The 24753-nt window shown below is 37.2% G+C and overlaps 1 protein-coding gene across 2 annotated transcripts in view; it reads right to left on the reverse strand.

The window, feature by feature from the left end:
• Positions 1–24753, reverse strand: part of LOC144967052 (synaptotagmin-7-like) — a 684381-nt gene that overhangs the window by 286688 nt on the left and 372940 nt on the right. The gene's annotated exons all lie outside the window — the stretch shown is intronic.

Consider the following 24753-nt stretch of genomic DNA (forward strand, 5'->3'; position numbering starts at 1 on the left):
AGATAGTTCGAAGATGACGTCACTTGCTTAGGTCTTTGTTATTTTTTTTGCCATCCGCGTTTATGAGTAATGCTCACTGAACTGTATTAACCCGACTATAAACTACGTTCATGGATACACACAGTTTTGTGTGTTGATCCGTTATACTTCCGGGTGGCAATGTTTTGAGCGTCTTAGCCAAGCGCATACTATCTATAAATAATATAAATATCTAAAAAGATATAGAATTACTCTTCTTATTTATTTACTTGTTTATTTTTATTTTGTCTTCGTTTTACATCGGATAAATTTTGTTGGCAAATTGAAAATAGATAGATAGAAGTAGATTTCATCGGTGAAATAATGAATAAAACAGTTATAAATATTACTATAAATAATAATAAAAATATCTAAAAAGATATAGTCTAGAATTACTCTTCTTATTTATTTACTTGTTTATTTTTTTTTTGTCTTCGTATTACATGGGGGGAAATTTTGTTGGCAAATTGAAAATGGAAGAATCCGTTTCCTTATCTGATACGGCCATGTGGATTTTCTAATTCCATTAATTAATGATGAGTTCTAGCCGAAAATCACTCAATTATTCCATTACACAACCATGCTGGTGCCAAGGATGATCGGTATCTGTCAGTTAAAGACACGGAACATTTAATCAAGGCCCCGAGTTTAATTTACATAAAAGGATACTTGGACTGCAGTTGGGTTTAGCTCTGTCTATTAATTGCCTTTTCATTTCTTGTTTTTGTTTTTTTAAATTTTGTTTGTTTGTTTGTTTGTTTGTTTGTTTAGATTTTTTTGCTTTGAGACTAGATAACAATTTCCTTTCCTTATTAACTTTTCATTGTCTTCTTCTTCTTCTTCTTTTCTTCTTCTTCTTCCACCTCCTCCTCCTCCTCTTCCTCCTCCTCCTCCCCTCCTCTTCTCGTCGTCGTCTTTTCTTCTTCTTCTTCTTCTTCTTCTTCTTCTTCTCTCTTCTTCTTCTTCTTCTTCTTCTTCTTCTTCTTCTTCTTCTTCTTCTTCTTCTTCTTTTCCTTCTTCTTCTTCTTCTTCTTCTTCTTCTTCTTCTTTCTTCTTCTTCTTCTTCTTCTTCTTCTTCTTCTTCTTCTTCTTCTTCTTCTTCTTCTTCTTCTTCTTCTTCTTCTTCTCCTTCTTTTCTTCTTCCGCCTCCTACTCCCTCTTTTTCGTCGTCGTCGTCGTCGTCTTCTTCTTCTTCTTCTTCTCCTTCATCATCATCATCATCATCATCATCATCATCATCATCATCATCATCATCATCATCATCATCATCATCATCACCGCCGTCATCGTTCACATCATCATCATCATCGTCATCATCATCACCATCGCCATCGTTCACATCATCGTCAATGTCGTCCTCGTCATCTTCCTCGTCCTCCTCCTCATCTTCATCACCATCGTCTCCTCCTCGTTCGCCTCCTTCTCTTCTTCCACGCCCTTTTCCTATAAATCAACATCACCCAATCGCCATTATCACTGTTCAAACAATCAAAACGATGTAATTTACTATCTTCTAGCACTGATGGGATTCACGTAGAATTTTAATCTTTCTATTATTTGCTTGAATCAATGAAAAAAAAACACAAAAAAAAAAACAAAAAAAAAAACCCAAACAAAACAAACAAAAACAAACCCAAAAACCCCAAAAAACTATTAGATATTTGTGACCCATCGTCCCAAAACGGTATTATGTCAGGATGAACCAGATACTAAAAGGCTGAATTGAAGCTAAACTGGTCAAAAATTTGAATTATTGCCATTCAGCATTCTAAGAAAAAATATTCATTCTATTCAATAAAACATACAAACTCATTGCGAGTCGGATATTTCTGGCAATAAATTCAATTTTCAGCATCTTAATCATTCCGACATAATACCGTTTTGAGGCGAGGGGTCACATTTTCCGAAATCTGATTCTATCCTAATCCCTTTTATCGAAAGAAATCAAATGAAATAATTCATGATTTTCAATCTATAAATCTTGCAAATTGAAATAGAAATCCGTTTCAATTTCTTTTTAATTTAATTTTTTTTTTGTGTGTGTGAAGGAATTGAAAGTCCTTTTCATTCGGTTTTCATTCCATAAGGAACAGCGAATTAAAGAATAAAAAATCGAAAAAAATAAAATTTCGTGATAGAATCAGGAAGTGAAATTGAAAGACGAACGAACAGCGTGAAGCACAGTGTGTGCCTCCGGTAATTCCTCTTTCTCGGAGAATTTTTCTGTTAATTTTCAGTCAGTTTTTTGTGAAGATGGGAAATAGAAACGTGTTACTTTGGAAATATATTTTTGAATAGAAAATTAATAGCTGGATCTAGGATGAAAATGACAAAATGTAAATAAAACTATCTTTTTAATCATTGTGATGAAGTTTGGATTGTATTATTGGTTCTTGGTTGAATAATTTTACATTTTTGTGCATTTGCATGTATATATATGTATACATTGTCGCCATGTATTCTCAACTTTGTGTTAATACATTTTTATGCATGCCACGTCTGTAAACGAATTTCAAATTTTTGGATGAATAAACTATATTATTATTATTATTATTATTATTATTATTATTATTATTATTATTATTATTATTATTATTATTATTATTATTATTATTATTATTATTATTATTATTATTATTATTATTATTATCATTATTGTTATTATTATTATTATTATTATTTATTATTATTATTATTATTATTATTATATTATCATTATTGTTATTATTATTATTATTATTATTATTATTATTATTATTATTATTATTATTATTATTATTATTATTATTATCATTATTGTTATTATTATTATTATTATTATTATTATTATTATTATTATTATTATTATTATTATTATTATTATTATTATTATTATTATTATTATTACTTTGCGGAGTTCTTTTAAAAACTTTTTTTTTACGAAAAGCGAATGTGCATGTTAACATTGGTGACAACGTAAAAATATTTATATTCATTTTTCACCTACAATTTCTAGCGTTATAAAGCTTGTGATATGGAGTAAATCCGAGGTATACATATTTGTAGGTCTGGTAACCGAAGGGAATTTATGGGTTTGATTTAGCATTGTTGATAATGGAGAATATAATTTCGCATTGGTTTGAGAGTATTCCCCTTACAACAACGAGCCCATGACAATACGCTTCAACAGTCGTAACGTCACTTCCTTCCTAATGACGCATGGTAACTTAGTAACACTGGCTCTAAACTATCGGAACAATAGCGGACGCCCTTATGAAATATTTCTCCGGCGAGCATAAAACCGTATCCAGTGGAAAAAAAAACATAAATTTAATCGTTTTTTGACTTTTACACATTCTGTTCACAAGGCATATGAAAAGTTCTAGCCAGCATTTAGAATAAACAGTAATGATTTTGTTTGTTTAGAACCAAGATGGCCGCCGTTGCCGGGCGGCGTGACATCAGACTACTGAATCCTATTTGGGTCATCGACCTGCAATCAAGAACCCACTGGAAAAGCAGACAAAATTCATATCTTTTATTACGTTTATTTTTTATTTCACTCGTTTTATATACATTTTGTATTGTATTATTATTTTGTATAGCGCTAATTATAACTCATGACATAAAACCCCCCCCGTAAAACTGGAATGAGGAAGTTGTAGTCGAGCTGGAAAATGAAGGTTTGGGAAAATCGTAAATGGAGAAGGGCTGTTTACAGCTCACGCCCCATTGGGAGATTTGTCAAGGCATGGCTAGTCAGTAAAGTAGAAGAAACAAGCTTTGTGTGGTCTAGTGTTATTGGATCTTGTCTTCTGACATTGTAGGTTAACGGTTCGAGTCTCGCCATTTAGAGGCCCGTAGTTTAGATATAGATAGTTCAAAGATGACGTCACTCAGGTTTTTGTTATATTTTTTTGCCATCCGCGTTTATGAGTAATGCTCAATGAACTGTATTAAATCGACTATAAACGTTCATGGATACACACAATTTTGTGTGTTGGTCCGTTATACTTCCGGATGGCAATGTTATGAGCTTCTTAGCCAAGCGCATACTATCTATTGCATCTTGTCTTCTGACATGGTAGGTTAACGGTTCGAGTCTCGCCATTTAGGAGCCCGAAGTTTAGATATACTGATCTTGAGATATTCTTCTTATTGACTGTAGAAGGGTTATGACCCAGAAACTTTCTGTATTTAATATGGGGAAAGAGATTAGCGGAAGAGTAGCGTCCCTTGATTGGAAGTCGCGAGCGGAAAGTTATTAGAGAGAGAACGTCATGTTGGTTGTGCGGCATTTGACACTTCACTGAAAGCGAGGACGAGAGAGACGCATGCGCAAAACCATTTTGACGTTCTCTCTGTAATGTGACGTCCAATCAAGGAACGCTACTCTTCCTCTAATCTCATTCCCTATTAGGTACTTTTATAGAGCTGTTCTCGTATGTGTATAGATAGTATGCATTTGGCTAAGAAGTTCACAACATTGCCATCCGGAAGTAAAACTGGCCAACACTGTGTGTCACCTTAAAGGCTTATAGCCTGGTTAATACAGTTTAGTGAGAATTACTCATAAACGCGGATGGCAAAAAAAAAAACAAACAAACAAACAAAAAAACCAATAACAAAGACATGAGTGACGTCATCTTCGAACGATCTATATGAAATAAAGCTTAATTATACATTTGATAATCTGGTAATTACCGTGAAGTTTTTCTAATAAGGATTATCTATTGAATAGACACAGTGTGAGCTGGAACAGAACAAAATTTGAAACCTACATAAAGCATATTATCGTTTTCCTTAAGCCAGAATGTTTTACTAGTCGCTACGATAAAACAAACATACCCGATGTGTCAATCTGGCATCTATGAATGAATTCGAGGAATAAAATTGAGTTTAAAATAAATAAACATTATCAAAATTAGGAAATGTTAAAGTTTATTTAGGATTTAGGGACATATTTTCGGATCCAATGAAAGGCATTTATGTTATTCAAATTATGAGAGATAACCATAACCCATTCCTTACAAGCCAGTTTCAGAATTTTCCCCAAAATTTCATTCCCACCCAACACAAAAATATTTTGGTTTTACTCCAACAGAAAATCAACAAATACATTCTTTGTATAATAATGATCAGCAATATGAAGTCTACAACACGGTGTCACGTTTTTATAACAATAATAAAACTTTTGTCTTTAAATATTGTAATTTACAAGCGAAATCTGAATGATAAACGCGCTGGTTGGATCGTAACGAATGTGACGATTTTCCTATGGTTGGTAAGGAGAGGGTTAAACTTGAATTCTATCATCAGGTTCAACCAAACTTAACACCGTTTGGAGACGATTAGTCACAAATTTATTTTTGTTCTCATCTTGCATTTGATCAATGTAAATCTATATATTCTATTTTTAGAAATGTCTTAGCCACCAGACTAACGTTTTTTGCCATTAGCTGAAAAAGGAGAAAAAAACCCCTTCATTCATTGCCCGTCCATTAAGGAAAATTACCATTGATATAATAAAAAGCAAGATGGTGACGCCGCGAGGCCAATAAATATTGATTTAGTCCCAGGAATAAATGGAGTTTCTGACCCCTCCTGGACACTTATCTTGTTTGTTCAACAAAATGTGACCCAACATCTCAAAACGGTATTATGTCGGGATAACCCAGATGCTAAAAAGTCGAATTAAAGTTAAACTGGACAAAATTATGAATTATTGGTATTCGGCAACCTGAAATATGATATTCATTCTTCTCAATAAAGTTTACAAATTTAACACACGTCTGATATTTCTGGCTACACATTTAATTTTCAGCATCTAAGTCATCTCGACTTAGTACCGTTTTGAGGCGAGGTGTCAGAAATGTTCTATGTGAATACGAGTAAAGTTCCATAACTTATGATATTAAATAGAAGTATAGAGCAACGCAAATATCATCACATTTCCCAATCGGCGATGTGTTCATTGCAATATCTTGTTCGATTGATTATCATACTGTGACTCACATCCTCCTCCCCCCCCCCCCACAGTTACAACGCTGTTAATGGCCAGGCTAGGTAGGTACTCATTTTATACATGAGCACGGTGAGAGAATGTGAGCAAAAAGCCTTTTTCAAGGACTCAACCATGAATTTGCCCAGAGAGGGACTCGAACCATGAACCTTCCAATACGAAGGCGAGTGTCATACCGCAAGACCACAACGCAAAGTCGTACAATATTACCGTCACACTCACAAGTAAACACAGAACACGGTATTTACTACACAAAAGAATCATTTTTACCCGATCTAAAAGTAATAATAAATATATATTTATATCACTCGTACCGTCTTCCTAACCTTTTCTAAAAATTTTTATTTAAGAGGCTAAATGGCACTGGCAACGCCCATGGATCATTAAAGCGCCAAGAAAAGAATTGGCAACGGCGGCCATCTTGTTACTAAACAAAGAAAATCATTACTTTTTATTATTCATGCTGGCTAGAACTTTTCATATACCTTGTGATCAGAATGTGTAAAAGTCAAAACATGATCAGATTTATAATGTTTTTTTTCTCCTCTGGATACGCTTTTATGCCCGCCGGAGAAATATTTCATAAGGGCGTCCACCATTGTTCCGATAGTTTAGAGCCAGTGTTACTAAGTTACCATGCGTCATTAGGAAGGAAGTGACGTTACGACTGTTGAAGAGTATTGCACCAGGGTTAGGCAAAAGGGGGAACCGGAAGAAGATGACAGAAGAGTGACTCAACAAATACCGTTGTTCAATGACGTCATAAATGTGACCCATCGTCTCAAATCGATACCACGTCGGAGGTATAGATAGACACTGAAAGGTTGAATTCATTGCTGAGAATATTAATTAGACGGGTTAAGATCATTAGTTTTATTGAAGACAGATAACATCGTTTCTGGGGGGGGGGGGGGGGAGAGTGGCTCAGCGGTATGGTCTTTGCTTCCTACCCGAAAGGTACCGAGTTCGAACACCCGCCGCTGCGTTGTGTGCCTTTGAGCAAGTCACCCTCGCCCTAGCTCACTTTGCGGCGCTGCTCTGCGGCTAACGCCTGGGTTATTCCAGTCTTCCATTGGAATAGACGCTAAAGACAAATTTCCCCTTGTGGGTGATTAAAGGGAATTTTAATGTTATTTTATCTATTTATTTTATTTTTAAAAAGAAATCGTATTTCTGATCATCTTGATTTTGAGCTTTCCGACATCCCGAATAGAGACTATGGACCACAGTGATAATTACACATGGATGTATCACCATCAGTTAAATAGGGGTGGCAGGATAATTCAACAGATATTTTTATAACACTACAGCAAATGAGATTAGCGGAAGAGTAGCGTCCCTTGATTGGACGTCAATGTCAGTAAAGTTATTAGAGAGAGAACGTCATGTTGGTTGTGCGCATGCGTCTCTCGTCCTCGCTTCCGGTGAAAGCGGCATGAGGCACTTCACCAAAAGCGAGGACGAGAGAGACGCATGCTCGATACCAAATTGACGTCCTCTCTGTAAGGTGACGTCCAATCAAGGGACTCTACTCTTCCGCTCATTCCTTATAGTGGTGAATGGTGAACCCGCAATATTTGTCGAGAAACAAAATCTAGATATGACGAACAAAACACTCATTATAAAACTGTATTGAGGAAATTAACGTATTATTTAAAAAGAGACGAATATTTTGAGCCACAAACGATAAAATCGGTCGTTGAAAGGGTGGCCAGATGGCGATTCTCAAGGCCAATTTCAAATTAAGGAGCAATATTTGAGTCTAATTAGACATTTTAAATACCCATTTGATTCAACGGGTGACAGAATCACCCTTAATCTTAAAAGTGTTTGCAAAATTGTGCGGCTTTGTGGTCAAGTGGTATGACACTCGCTTTCGGATCGGAAGGTCCTGGGTTCGAGCCTCGCTCGGCGCATACTTGAGTCCTTGGAAAAGACTCTTTACTCACATTCTCTCACCGTACTCAGGTGTAAAATGAGTACCTGGTCGTTAACAGCGTTGTCTTTGTCCGAAAAAATGTAATGTCGCTTAACAGGCATCATGTCCCGTCATACATTTTAAATGTTACAGTTGACCAGGAACCCCTTGTAAAGCGCTTTGAGCACATTTAGTGGATATTGCGCTATATAAAAGCTCATTTATTTATCATTTAAAATACTCGTATATCCATCTGTAAAAAATAATTTTCTAACTTTTAGATTTGCTATTAATTCTGTGGTCGCTGGCAAAGCATTAACATGAACAGCTGTATGGAACAATTTTTACCCCCCCCCCCACTCCCAACCCTATTGTTTTTAATAGAATAAATATAAAGTAATAATAATAAAAACGGCACCAACACAATCCAATTTTCCTTTGTACATACTTGCATATGTGACCCATCGTCTCAAAACGGTATTATGTCGAAACAAACCATATTCTTAAAAGCAGACTTAATTGTTAAACTGGTCAAAAATATAAATTGTTGGCATTAGCACCCTTTTAATATGATATCCATTCTCCTCAATAAAACATACAAACTCAACACAAGTCTGATATTTCTGGCTATAAATTCAATTTTCAACACCTGAACAATCTCGACTTAATACCATTTTGAGACGAAGGGTCACATATAACATTTATGTCTATATATTATGTTTATTATAGTTTAGGTAAACAAGAGTTTGCACTCGAGACTGGATAGGCCATTCCATCTAAAAGGATAGCATGGACAGCTAGAGGGCATCTTTAACGGGCCTTAATGAAATTGATTCCCCTGCCCCGTGCCTCACCCCGCTAGATAATCAGTGTCTATACTCACTTCCTCTCGTTCACTGTAGTTTTCCATTTTACACTGAGTAGCTCAGACGGTAATTATATTTCTTACACGAAAGCTGCCCCAAATTATATGTCCGCCGGTTTGGTGTAGACATCAACCAGTTGCTGAAAGGTTCAACGGTTCAACCTGGTGCAGTTATTTTAGAGTCTAAGAATAGTGTAATGAAACATTGGGGATTTTGTAAACAAAAGCGAGCCTCGGGCTGTCGCTGAAGAGAGGAACAAGATCATTACAAAGAGAACAAAGAGTGACTAGTTGAGAAACCAAGAGGTGAATTGAAATAATGCTACTTATGCGCTCTTATAAATAGTTCGAAGTTGACGTCACTCATGTCGTTGTTATTGTTTTTTTTTGCCATCCGTGTTCATGAGTAATTCTCACTAAACTGCATTAACCTGTCTGTAAACGATCATGGTTACACAAAGTGTGTTGGTCCGTTATACTTCCGGATGGCAATGTTGTGAACTCCTTGGCCAAGCGCATACTATCTATAAGAGATGGTACAAGAGGAGACCCCGTTTTAAGGAGGTTTTAGACATAGACAAAGGGACGTTTTAACTCTCTCCTTACCAGCCATTTTCAGGATTTTCCACAATACTTCACACCCAACCAACACAAAATTAGATTTTTTTATCACTCAAACACAAAAACAGTAAGTTCTTGCGATAAATAATTTCTTTATCAAAACACACTCTAAAACGCACTGCTCATTTTCTTTAAATTTTATGATGTACAAGAGAAATTTGAAAACGAATAATGTTGGTTGTATCGTAAGAAATTAGGAGTGTGACGATTTTCCTGTAGTTGGTAAGGAGAGGGTTTTAAAAAAACTGGAAGGAAGTACTTCTGCTCAACAGGAAGTATTGTGGAAATTATGTAACCAAACGGTTCATATAATACAATGTTATTAAAGGCGGAGACGCAGAGTGACTGAAAATAGCAACAGCAAGTTCTGACACTATTTTCAGGGAACACAGAAATTAGGGCTAAAAATCAAAGATAGAAGAAAGTAGATTTTGATAGGTAACTTTAGATCTTAATGATAAAAGGAAAAATAAAAATATTGCTCAGTTTTTCAACGATATCAGTCGTGACAAGAATCACATCCTTGATAAATGCAAAAAAAAAAACAAAAAACAAAAAAACAAAACAAAAACAAAAAAAAACAACCCAAAAACAAACAGGACTTCAAAGGAATAGATGTGTTCGTTAGTCTGATTAATGTGAAATCGATACATCTTCTTCTTCTTCTTCTTCTTCTTCTTCTTCTTCTTCTTCTTCTTCTTCTTCTTCTTCTTCTTCTTCTTCTTCATCTCCTTTTTCTTCTTCTTCTTCTTCTTCTTCTTCTTCTTCTTCTTCTTCTTCTTCTTCTTCTTCTTCTTCTTCTTCTTCTTCTTCTTCTTCTTCTTCTTTTTCTTTTCTTCTTCTTCTTCTTCTTCTTCTTCTTCTTCTTCTTCTTCTTCTTCTTCTTCTTCTTTCCTCTAATTCTTCTCCTTCTCACGCCAAAATTTAAGAAAATCGAATACTGGTATGGCCGTCTATATCCTAAGAATGAACGAAACACACGTCACAACACGTGAGTAGGGGTAGTCTCAAAGTATATGTGAACAAACACCACCCCTTCATGGACATGCATCCCGTTATAGATATACTGAGATTTTGATGTATTGCTATTACTGTAACCTTCTACAGCTCATTAAAATAGTAATCATAAAAATCCCTCCTGTATATCATATCAAAACGAAATATGATGTTTCTAACGTTAGCCCCATCAAAGACACAAACGAGAAAATATCCTGTCATTTCATCCTCTAATTTTCTAATTTTTAGATTATTTATTACAGACGTCCTAATGAAACCGCCATGGGGTTTTGATTTCCGGGTAAAATTATCTCCCTTTCCGAGCCATTTCCTCCCATCTGCCTTGTCTGGCTGTGTCCGTTCTAGCGTTAGGAACTGATGTTGGAATATTGAAATAAAAAATATAATAATATTGAGCTAGAGGCAGTTTAAAGAAAGATATGTTTACCGGTGTACCATAATTTTTAAAAATTGAGCTTATATCCACTAAATGTGCTCAAAGCGCTTTACAAGGGTCCCTGGTCAACAGCAACATTTAACATGTAAGACGGGACATGACGTCTGTTAGGCGATATTACAATTTTTCGGACAAAGACAACGCTGTTAAGGTACTAATTTTACACCTGAGTACGGTGAGAGAATGTGAGTGAAGAGCCTTTTCCAAGGACGTAACTATGCGCCGAGGGCGAGGCTCGAACCCAGGACCATCCGATCCGAAAGCGAGTGTCACACCACTAGACCACATAGCCGCACGTAGATAAGTAGATTTTATGATGAAACTAGAATGTTCTGGGTGACAATTCTTTATTTATGATATGCCTTTATTTAGCATACTCACAACATCTGCGCGCCAGGTAAAACTTTCCAACACATGTTTGTGTGTAGCCTTAAATATTTTTATACTGAATCACAAAAGCATTCCACAAAACTGCAATTGGCTATAACTTTCGAACCGCTCAAGATTTTTAGATCAAGTAAAAAGATTCGCGCATTCCAACTAACTCAAAGGCTACCGAAAACTACTAAAATATCATTTTTGGAACATAGGACCAATGTAAGTGTTCTGGACGAAGTAAAAGAACTGACAGGAAGGCAAGAACCACTACTTGCAATGGTAAAGAGAAGGAAATTTTCTTGGTTTGGTCGGTCACCTCGTAAGACACGAAAGTTTATGCAAGACAAAATTGGAGGGCACAGTCGAAGGCTGCCGAAGAAGAGGAGACGTGGAGAGCTCATAAGGTAGAGTCACGCTCTCACCGACCAGGCGGAGTTGTCGTACCAATAAGGTCGCAGGTTCAAACCCCACTATCGCCGCGAAAAAAAAATTATTCTCTATTGTCTTCTGGCACTTTTCTACTCCCTTCATCTCGTGTTGTTACCAACATAAGTGCCTGCTCCACTCACTTTTCTGAATTAAAAAGACAGAGGAAAGTGTGGTAGGATAACATTAAAGATTGGACAGGATTGACGTGGAACAATCTAATGAGGAAGGTCCAAGACCGTGATGAGTGGCGTCGAATCGTGAAGTCTGCATCCCGAGAGTTCCCCCGACGACCAACCGGTCATGGGATAGAGTGAGTGAGTGAGTGAATGAAAAAGATTCATTCACAAACGTCAGTCTCTGGTGTATGGATGTTCATAGATACATATTTTGAAGAGTAATAAACAAAAAGGCGAGTAGAATGGACAATCAATTACATTTACTGACGCAAAAATCAAAACATCAAACTTTAACAGCAACGGTTTGGCCAGACTTTTTTCCTTGAAGAAAATAAAGGGAAATTCTGGACTTGCCAAATGGTGTCTGCATCTTTGTGAGTTGAAATAGTTATTTATTTATAATGGTTCTATAAAGGAGCAAACACCGTATCAGAATGCATTTCATAATTTCATATTCTTTCCTTATTTCACATAAATAACACAGAAAAAAGAACTTGTTTAAAACTACTTAGTCTATAACATATTAATAAATGATAAATAAATTTACAAGGAATTCTAAATCATACACACTAATTATTTACTCTCTAATTTCAGATTCGTGTCCTTAAGGATATACCGCCGTTTTGCATTTTATTTAACCGGTTAACTGCCGTACTGTGGAAAAACACCTATTTTTAAATTTGGCAAGAAAAAACTCGTCTTTCTAAATATTGATCGATTTAGATGACCCTCATCTTGGCAAAAACTCTCAAACCTGGGACTTCGCGAAGTCCTTCAAATTTCAGGTTTGAGAGTTTTTGGCAAGAGGAGGGATATTAAAATCGATCAATATTTGAAGGACGAGTTTTCTGGCCAAATTTTAAATATGTTTTTTTTTCTTCTCCAGAATACGGCAGTGAACTGGTAAAATTTCTGATTGACCCATTCGCTGTTTTCAGACCAATACCAGACTCTATTTACATGATAAAAGATGTGTGCCTAGGGCACCCAGCGGTACGGTATCTCGTCCTATCACAAATATCAAGCAATGTTAAACAAAAATGGCAGAATTCAGTGTAGAGGAAAACTGGAGAGAAATGTGGAACAGGGAAACACCAAGAGGAGGAAACATCATTAAAGATCCAACCAAAAGAGTGCCTGTATTCCATAACGCCAGGAAATACTGGACATCCTCAAATCGCCTCTTAGCTGGACATGGCAGAACTGCATCAAATATGTGCAGATGGAAACTTCGAAACAGTGATACCTGCCAGAAATGTCAGGCAGCCCCAGAGACCAGCGATCACATCGTCCTCCACTGTCCAGTCACTAAACTTGAAGGTGGCTACAAAACCATCCTTAGGGCGGAGGAAGACTTTAGAAGCTGGGTTGACGAAATATATTTGGAGGTGTAGCCATATGCTACTACTACTACTACTACTACTACTACTACTACTACTACTACTACTACTACTACTACTACTACTACTACTACTACTACTACTACTACTACTAACGTGAACATGGCTGGATGTATGACAGTGATCCTGGAAAATTCTGGTCCCGACGTTGTGTTCTTGGGTGAGGCATTTTACACACATTACTCTCCTCGACTCAGGTGTGAATGAATACTGTCGAATGATAGATTAGACGGAAATTGTAAGAGTGTTAGTACAAAAAGGAAGCCTAAAAGGCGACTGCTACTGTACAAAATGGAATTATAGTTCCATATGGCCTGTTGGGGAGAATAAATGAGGCATTGTGAATCTGATTGGGAAAAGTTATTCAGTGGAAACATTTTCATATTTATTCTATTTATTTATTTAGAGAGATTTAACGATTTAAAAATTGAGCTTTATATAGCGCAATATCCGCTAAATGTGCTCAAAGCGCCTTACAAGGGTCCCTGGTCAACAGTAACATTTAACATGTAGGACGGGACATGACGCCTGTTAGGCGATTTTACAATTTTTCGGACAAAGCCAACTCTGTTAACGGCCAGGTACTCATTTTACACCTGAGTAAAGAGTAAAGAGCCTTTTCCAAGGACTCAACTATGCGCCGAGCGCGAGGCTCGAACCCAGGACCTTCCGATCCGAAAGCGAGTGTCATACCACTAGACCACATAGCCTCACAAATTTAATCAAAGACATTCTGCCAATTCCCTTTTAAAATGTATATGTTTGTTTACAACTTCTATTTAATTTATATCGACATTTATATTCGTGACAGTTGCTACAATTTGTACCTTGGGGAAGATCTCATATTATTTCAGCTCACCACTGTCTCCGAACAAGCCATTTTAAATAGCAACTCTATTTATTCCATCGTAATATTGTTTTTTTTTTCTTCCAAAATGCAATTTTCAACACTCTGAAAAACAACCGAAGACTTGAAAAGGCCTATTCATGTATATATGTGATCATCGTCTCTAAACGGTAATAATATTTCGTGGAAGATCTGATGCATACAATTGAGTGTAGTGCGGCTATGTGGTCTAGTGGTATGACACTCGCTTTTGGATCGGAAGGTCCTGGGTTCGAGCCTCGCGCTCGGCGCATAGTTAAGTCCTTGGAGAAGGCTCTTTACTCACATTCTCTCACCGTAATCAGGTGTAAAATGAGTACCTGGCTGTAAAGAGCGTTGTCTCTGTCCGAAAAATTGTAATATCGCCTAACAGGCGTTGTCCCATCCTAAATGTTAAATGTTGCTGTTGGCCAGGGGCCCCTTGTAAAGCGCTTTGAGCACATTTAGTGGATATTGCGCTATATAAAAAAGCTCAATTATCAATTAATCATTTGAGAAAGAATAAATACCTTCTTCGAGTTGAACACGCTTTGTTTCGTAAAATACAAAAACCCCTTTAATTTCCACATTCTGATTTCATTTTGATTTCAGATTCAATATCTTTATCCGGTGAATCCAGGCATAAAACCAGAATGTTAAGGATGGCTCACATATCATTTTCAAAGCAATATTCAATGGTCCAAGTAACAACCATTGTTCTGTAGAATGCCTATTTTGCCATAATATGAAAAAAACACACCTATTTCTTAAATTTGGCCAGAAAAATTGTCCTTCAAACATCAATCTATTATAATGACCTTAATCCTGTCAAAACCTGTCAAACCCTGGACTTCCTTGAAGTCCCAGTTTAGAGAGTTTTAAAAAAAATACAAGATTAGAATCTAGTGTCATTTTAATCGATCAGAATTTGAAGGCCTAGTTTTCTGGCAAAATTGTAAAAAATGTGTTGTTTTTTGTTGTTGAGATTACGGAAGAATACTTGTGTAAGTGGTTGTCATGTCAGCACGCAATGCAGCCCAATAGGAGCTGACAATTTCCCAGATCCCTGGACTTGTTCAAGTCTGCGTCAACAACAGGGGAGGGAATCCTGCATGATAAATGGGAATGGCCACGGATAATAGATTGGAAGATTTTGAAATAAAAAATACCCCCCCCCTTTCTCTCTCTCTCTCTAGCGCACTCTCTGGCGGACTCTCTCTCTCTCTTTCGCTCTATGTCTTTGTCTCTCTCTCTCTCTCTCTCTCTCTCTCTTTCTTCGCGCACTCTCTCTCTCTCTCTCTCTCTCTTTCTTCGCGCACTCTCTCTCTCTCTCTCTCTCTCTCTCTCTTTCGATCGCCCTCTCTCTCTCTTTCACTCTCTGTCTCTCTCTGTCTCTCTACCCCCTCTCTCTCTCTCTTTCGCTCTCTGTCTATGTCTCTCTTTTCTCAGTCATTCGCTCTCTCACTCTACCTCTCTCTCTCTCTTTCTCTCTCTGCCCCCCCCCCCCCCCACATTCCCCTCTCCACCCTGCACAATCCTCGTTGATGTCTAGAACCCAGGATTCTGAAATAGTCGTGACCCATTGTCTCAAAACGGTATTATGCGCTGTAAATTAAATGTCTAAATTGTTTTCACGTTAAAATGACGAGAAAACGTAAAACTTGGGTACCATAAGACACTTTAAATTTTGCCTTCAGATATACTTAACACTGTGAATCGTCTTATAATATTCTCACTACATGTCAAATCATATGTATCTTAATTACCTTTACATAATACCGTTATGTATTCATATTGTATTCAAGACTTCCACCCATGTCTCTCCCCTCCCTCCCCCTCTCTCTCTCTCTCTCTCTCTCTCTCTTTCTCTCTCTCCGTTCCGTCTCGGTGTTACCTCCCCCTCTATGTCCTCGCTCACACACCTCTTGTCAATCTTCTTTCAGTAATTACGCCACTTTTTTGAAATGAGCATTTCTATACCGCAATATCCACTAAACGTGCTCAAAGCGCTTCCTTGTCAACAGGAACACTAAACATGCTTGACGAGACATGATGCCGATAAGAGGATATTACATTTATTGTTTCCGGTCAGAAACAACACTATTAAATTGAATTCGTATCACGTTTCCATCAAACTTGTCTTACTGTAATATGTTTTGTTTTATATCACGGTAAAGCGCTTAGAGCCTGTGACAAAGGGGTAAAGCTCTGTATAAATGCCATTTATTATTATATTATTATTATTATTATTATTATTATTATTATTATTATTATTATTATTATTATTATTATTATTATTATTATGGTATTATTATTTTTTATTATTATTATTATTATTATTATTATTATTATTATTATTATTATTATTATTATATTATTATTATTATTATTATATATTATTATTATTATTATAAACGACCAGGTACTAATTTTCTACCTGCCTGCAGTGATATCATGTCGGTTAAAAACTTTTCCAAGGACTCAACTTCTTGCGCCGCCCAGAGCAAGACTCGAACCCTGGACTTACAGGTCCGAAAGCAATAAGTGTGATACCACCAGACCACAAATCTGTAAATTACCACCATTCTCGCAGCACATAATAATGTGAACCTATGTTTTTTTTTTTTGTTTTTTGTTTTTTAATTATCTAGTAGTATGTGCAGAGTTTTAGCAAGTTTAAAATGTAAAACCCTACAAACTGTGGAGTGATCCTCGACAATATTGGAAGTTTCCACAAGACGAAGAAGAAGAAGAAGAAGAACGAAACATACATTTCACACCCCTCTTATTATCTTCGTCTCAGTAAATAAATCAACAAGTCCAAAATAATGCACATTGACCGCTAACCTTTTACCTCGCACCAAACGAACTTGTATTGAGTCGGGTCACTATAACCTGCCACGTCACTTAAATAATAAAAACAAAGGGAAATACAAAGAAATACGAAACAGTCAGTGTGATGTTTTTTTTTTCGTCGCTGCTGTTGTGTAACTTTTTCCTTACCAGACATTTTCAGAATTTTCCCAATAATTTCACACTCAACTAAGACAACACAAAAATAGTTTTTTCTTATTCAAACAGGATAGCAACAAATATATTCTATGCATAAAATTGATCAACAGCATGAACTCTACAACACAGTGTCACGTTTTTATAGCTATATTAAAACATGTTTCTTTAAATTGTGTGATTTACAAAAGAAATCTGAATGATAAAAGTGCTGGTTGGATCGTAACGAATGTGACGATTTTCCAATGGGTGGTAAGGTTAAAATAAAATATATCTACTTCTACACTGGAGCTTTTAAATAGCTCAATATCCACTAAATGTGCTCAAAGCGCTTTACAAAGGGTCCCTGACCAACAGCAACACGTAACATTGATGTAAAACGAGAGAAAACGCCTGTTAGGCGATATTACAACGCTGTTGACGGCCAGGTACTCATTTTACACCTGAGTACGGTGTGAGAATGTGATCGAAGAGTCTTTTCCAAGGACTCAACTATGCGCCGACCGAGGCTCGAACCCAGGACCTTCCGATCTGAAAGCGAGTGTCATACCACTAGACCACATAGCCGTACTTCTAATCCTGACTTACTTGAACATCATGTATAGATAGTATGCGCTTGGCTAAGAAGCTCATAAAATTGCCATCCGGAAGTATAACAGACCAACACACAAAACTGTGTGTATCCATGAACGTTTATAGTCAGGTTAATACAGTTTAGTGAGCATTACTCATAAACGCGGATGGCAAAAAACAATAACAAAGGCCTGAGTGACGTCATCTTTGAACTATCTACACTCTTCCGATATTTTCGTATTTTACTGACTTTTACGATGTATTTTATAGGAAATTGTAACACGAGGGGTGTTATGATACAGTTTTTGACCAATAATATTAAATATTTCGTAACCTCGGAGACATCCCTCCCAAGATCAGTCTCATCCTTTGGTTCGAAAATCCAGTAAAAGGTAAAAATAACTGTATCGTATAGATAGTTCGAAGATGACGTCACTCAGGTCTTTGTTATTGTTTTTTGCCATCCGCGTTTATGAATAATGCTCACTGAACTGTATTAACCCGACTATAATCGTTCATGGATACACACAGTTTTGTGTGTTGGTCCGTTATACTTCCGGATGGCAATGTTGTGAGCTTCTTAGCCAAGTCTATACTATGTATAGGGATGACGTTGAAAGAAATAAAGTAATTAGCATTGGCTTCTAAACTTGACATTGCGAGGGAGTGTACAATTAATTCATGTGGATTAACTCAGTCAACCCTAACACCGACTATATCCGTAGTATACCCGGGTCACTTTTACCCCATGCCTATTTATTACACTTATTCTGAGACAAATTATAGGCGTAGTATCAAAGCTAATGTTTTTAGTTTTTACATGTTAATGATAGTTGGATCAAACTATCTATACCTTCTCATTTTAATACAATTTTTTTCCAATTTTGAAAAGTTGCAAAAATCTATAGGATTGAGTGAGTTAATAAATAGCAGAGGAAGATTCTGTTATATAACTAGTGAAAATCCCAACGGGGTTATTTATTGGGAATGGTCACTGCCAACGCATAGAATTAATTAGCAATTAATTAGCTGGCTCTGAGTGAAATCTTCACAAGGTCGTGCTTACAAATCAGTGAGACGTAATAATTGTGACGGATACACCCACTAGTTCTTCAAGGCGAATCATGATACGGATTAGAGAATGTTGTTTGTATGAAACAGTGTCAGACAAAAGACAAAGCAGAAATAAAAATATAACTGAAAAGACCATCCCCCCCACCCGCCCCCCCCCCAAAAAAAAAAAAACAAAAAAAAAACCTGCCTGTCTGGTATTTTTCTCGTCAATCAAAAATTGTAGAAACATTTAACTGGAATTCGTATCTAGCTCTATGTTCAGCATCAACAGGGATTTGGGAAATGGGGTCAGCGGTACAGTCTTTGCTTCCTTCCCGAAAGGTACCGAGTTCGATCACCCGCCACTGCGTTGTGTGGCCTTGAGCAAGTCACCTCGCCCTAGCTCACTTTGCGGCGCTGCTCTGCGGCTGACGCCTGGATTATTTTAGTCTTCCCTTGGGATAGACCCTAAAGACAAATTTCCCCTCGGGGATGAATAAAGGGAATTTTAATTTTAGTTTAATTTTTTTTTTTAATCTCGCGAAATGTACCGTGAGATAAACCCTATCAAAGGTTATCTAGAAATTTCTATTTGTCTGTATAAATTTAACGCTGTAGAACCCACGGGGGTTTGTGGCTGGAATATCTCTTAAGGCCATATTTTCTTAAAGAAGAAACTTGGAAAATAGCAACTGTTTGCCACCCTTTAGATAGGAAGTTAGATTATCGCAAAGAACGTTTCGCCAGATCTTACATTTCCAGCAAGTCAATAAATAAATGTTGGGTGGAGTCCGGGGTCAGTAAAAAAAAAAATATCGGCTTCATTCAGAATCGATCCCACTGCCTTTGCGTGTGAAGCGAGTCATTTGCCAACAACTAAGCTATCGGAATACCCAATTCTCCTTGAGGGGAGGGAGACAGGAATCTGTCAAGTCTTGAAGTATCCTATCTAACAATTCGTGATTGTACGACAAAGGTCAATGCTAGAGTAGGACCGACGTAATTTTACTAGCTGAAGTTATTACATCCATAACACAAGTCTTGTGGAAACCGTAGTCTGGGCTCATTTGGGACTTACGTAACAAGTAACGAGGTCATTAGTCCCTGTCTTCCCAAGATTTGACCTTTTGCCTTGAATTTTACGAGAAGAAAATTGCTCTAGATAAATGGATTTCTCTCCTCTAACTCTCTCTCTCTCTCTCTCTCTCTCTCTCTCTCTCTCTCTCTCTCTCTCTCTCTCTCTCTCTCTCTCCCACCCCCCCTTTCCAACTCATTCTCAGTCAATTATTTATGTTGGTACCCATATTTTTCAAGTGTTGACAATAACAATTCTAAGAAAAGTACTCAACAATATAACAATAGATATGTAGTAGAGTAGATATTTGCTACAATGACTTTTATTTTCGGTTAACTCTTTCCTTAAAAATAATTGAGCTTTATATAGGGTAATATCCACTAAATGTGCTCAAAGCGCTTTACAAAGTGTCCCTGACCAACAGCAACATTTAATATATAGGAAGGGACATGACGCCTGTTAGGCGATATTACAATTTTTCGGACAAAGACAACGCTGTTAACGGTCTTGTGGTATGATACTCGCTTTCGGATCGGAAGGTCCTGGGTTCGGGCCTCGCGCTCGGCGCATAGTTGAGTCCTTGGAAAGGGCTCTTTACTCACATTCTCTCACCGTACTCAGGTGTAAAATGAGTACCTGGTCGTTAACAGCGTTGTTTTTGTCCGAAAAATTGTAATATCGACTAACAGGCGGCATGTCCCGTCCTACATGTTAAATGTTGCTGTTGACCAGGGACCCTTGTAAAGCGCTTTGAGCACATTTAATGGATATTACGCTATATAAAGCTCAATTATTTTCTATTTTCTTCTTCATTTATTCTAGTATTACAACTACTACTCTTCCCTTCCCCTTTCCCCAGTCGTATTGAAGAATGACAGACTTTACATATTATCGTAAATTACAAGATTTTAGAAGGTCCCCCTGTGATCTGAAATCTTACGTCGCCACGACAGGCACCCATTCCACTCAGCACGACATGGGCAGTTTGATAAGAAAATGAGACACCTCAACGAAAGTCTTCAAATATTATTATGTTCAGTATGATAAATATTGTGAGCAGCTCATTAATGAGGCTGCATTCATTCATTCTCATCCCAATTTAATCAAGAATTGTTTAAGTTTCACTCGGTTTATTATTGATTATACATATTCTCATGTGTTAATTGGAAGTTCTAAGGTCATGTATGTATAATTCATATTGGTAATTGCCTAAAAATAAATATTAGAATTTCAGTGCTGTATTTATAGATAGTATGCGCTTGGCTAAGAAGCTCATAACATAGCCATCCGGAAGTAATACGGACCAACACGCAAAACTGTGTGTAAACATGAAGTTTATAGTCAGGTGAATACGGTTAAGTGAGAATTACTCATAAACGCGGATGGCAAAAAAAAAAAAAAAAAAACAATAACAAAGACCTGAGTGACGTCAACTTCGAACTATCTATAGTTTCCCTTTACATAAATGCACGTACATTTTAAGCGTATACATAAGGTTCTTTATAGTTAGAAATCTTACGGGACTGCTTTACGACAGACATCCATCCCGGTTGGCATGCCATTGGAAAGAGAAAGGCAGTTAATTATATCGGAATGAGAATCAGACGAGACACCTCATCGAATTTCTTCCCACCTCTATTCTTTAACCTGTCATTTCAAATAACGGACAGCCGTTCCTGTCCAATATTTCTGGCCTGGGCAATAACGGATACTGTCTCATCACGTATTAAATGAAGCTTTCTCGCTATTTCATCAATCCGTTATATCGTTATGTCACTTCCTGTACCACTATATTATTACCCCCGGTATTTCTTCGGGATGATGCACAGTTGAGGGCAATCCGACGATTCCATAGTCTCTGAGTCCGTTAAACTTCCATCCGGATGGCAATGTTGTGGGCTTCATAGCCAAGTGTATACTATCTATACTTCGAAATCTCACAGGACTACTTTACTAATGGAAAAAAAATATAAACAATTGAGCTTTATATAGCCCAATATCCACTAAATGTGCTCAAAGCGCTTTACAAGGGGTCCATGGCCAACAGCAACATTTAACATGTTGGACGGGACATGCCGCCTGTTAGGCGATATTACAATTCTTCGGACAAAGACAACGCTGTTAACGGCCAGGTACTCATTTTTACCTGATTACACTCAACTATGCGCCGAGCTCGAGGCTCGAACCCAGGACATTCCGATCCGAAAGCGAGTGTCATACCACTAGACCACATAGCCGCACCGTGGAAGCCATACCATACCAACGGCATGGGCCATGAATGAAGAAAAGCAGCTAATTTCCAAAATAAGGATCAGACGAAACACCTCCATCGAATTTCTTCCTCCCTTCCTCGTTTAACCTGTCATTTCATATCAAGGACAGTCGCTCCTGTCCTGTCCAATATTCGTGAGCTGGGCTGGGCGATAACTGATGCTGTCCTCTCACGCATCGATTGAATCTAGCTAGCTATGACCACTGTCATTATTCCATTATTTTCCCTTCTCTCTCCTATACATGTTGCTTAACGCTCTCCTTACCAACCATAGGAAAATCGTCACATTCGTTACGATCCAACCAGCACTTTTATCATTCAGATTTCTTTTATAAATCACACAGTTTTAAGAAAAATGTTTTATTTATAGCTATAAAAACGTGACACAGTGTGTAGAGTTCATTTTGTTGATCAATTTGCATAGAATGTATTCGTTGATTTTCTGTTTGCGTAAGAAAAACATATTTTTGTGTTCTGTGGGTTTGAAAGTTTGGGGATAATTCTGAAATTGGTTGGTAAGGAAAGGGTCAAACGCTTCTGGCTGAAGGAACTATTGTCAGTTGTAATAAATCTTTATTTCCAACATAATTAGAGAGCGGCGGGTGATGATGCCTGAAGACTGGGACCGTGAAAATACAAACAAAAAGGTGAAAATGTATGGAAAAGCTTTGGATGGGAACAGTACAGCCAATGGGTACAAACCTTTCGTCATCACAACAACAAACAAAATTATTAATTGTTTCCATAAAAGATGGGACGCTAGTCAATTGCAAGGCACTTTCCGCCAGATCTAACAGACCCAGCTACCCAACAACTGTTGGGTGGTAGGGGGAGGGGGGGGGGGAAGAAAATCATTATCCACTTGGGATTGATTTAGGTTTCCTTAAGGTGTGAAACGAGTGATCCACCAACTGATCTATCGGGAACTCCATATAATATGAGCTTACTCGACTCGCTTACTCTTCCGCAATGTGTCAACTGAACGCGACTGAATCCATGGAAATAGATTTTAACAATTTTACTTCTTACAAAATTGAGGCTCTTCTTGCTTGAAATTGAAATAACAACTTTTTTAAAAAAATCGGATGCATTTGATGAACAATGAGAATTTGAAAATAAGCACTGTCACTATATAACTCACGCATATATATATATAATATATATATATATATATATATATATATATATATATATATATATATAGAGAGAGAGAGAGAGAGAGAGAGAGGGAGAGAGAGAGAAGAGAGAGAGAGTGAGTGAGAGAGAGAGAGAGAGAGAGAGAGAGAGAGAGAGAGAGAGAGAGAGAGAGAGAGAGACAACTCGTCGTGTTAAAGATGAGTGTGTTATAAAATTATAGTTTGTCACTATTTAATCAGGATCTGTTATGTTTGTAACTAGTCTTATCATTAAAACCTCACGCTATTATAATACTATTATTACAGATAAACAAAACAATTATATTATTGGTTTGTGTCGAGTAGAAAACTATGTGGCAGCGATATCGATGTCGGTGAATATCGATTCGTGTCATAATGATAATACGATATTGCAATATAAAACAAAGTAGATCTAATTCATGGTTTCATTATCAGGAATCAAAATAAATAGAATAAAATAATAAAGTGAAAGCATTGGAAAATGCTCAACAATACATGTTACATAATTCAGAAAAGTGAGTGGAGCAGGCACTTATGTTGGTAACAACAAGAGATGAAGTGAGTAGGAAAGTGCCAGAAGACAATAGAGAACAAACATTTTTCGCGGCGGTGATTGGGGTTTGAACCCGCGACCTTATTGGTATGACAACTCCGCCTGGCCGTGGATAGCTCATACGGTAGAGTCACGCTCTCACCGGCTAGGACGGGACTCGACTCCTGTCAGGCGATATCACCTTTTTTTCGGACAGAGACAACGCTGTTAACGGTGCTTATTTTACAACTGAGCACAGTGAGAGAATGTGAGTAAAGAGCCTTTTCCAAGGACTCAAATATGCGCCGAGCGAGACTCGAACCCAGGACCTTCCGATTCGAAAGCAAGTGTCATACCACTTGACCACATAGCCGCACAAAGAATTTTTTGATCCCAACTGTCATCTTTTTTATCTTTTTTTAATGGATGGCTGTTAATAAATCATGTCTGTTCACACACGCACACACAGACACCGACAAAAAGAAAAAAAGAAGAACGAAATGAAGTGAATAATACATAGAGAATAAGATGGATTTGAGTAGACATGAGATACAACAAAAACAAACAAGGGACGTGTGCAAAATGTCACGGAAATTCTCGATTAAACTCCCGAAGCAAAATCATCCGTGATAGACAAAGGGGAAGATGATGAGAATCGCCAGTGTTGAGGATAATTTAATTCCAGGACGCGTCAAGAGGATATTCCAATAACTTGTGATCCTAAATATAGCGCAATATTCAGTAAATAGGCTCGATGTGCTTCTCTAAAGGTTCTAAGCCAACAATAACATTCGACATGAGTAGTAAACAAAATACGATGCCGTCATCCATTTTCTTGTATATTTATTTTTTTGTTTTGTAGTGGATGGCTGATGCGGCTATGTGGTCTTGTGGTATGACACTCACTTTCAGATCGGAAGGTCCTGGGTTCGAGCCTCGCTCAGCGCGTAGTTGAGTC

This window comes from Berghia stephanieae, chromosome 3, assembly GCF_034508935.2.
Source record: "Berghia stephanieae isolate SIO BIC M18660-M18661 chromosome 3, UCSD_Bste_1.3, whole genome shotgun sequence".
Lineage (NCBI taxonomy): Eukaryota > Metazoa > Mollusca > Gastropoda > Nudibranchia > Aeolidiidae > Berghia > Berghia stephanieae.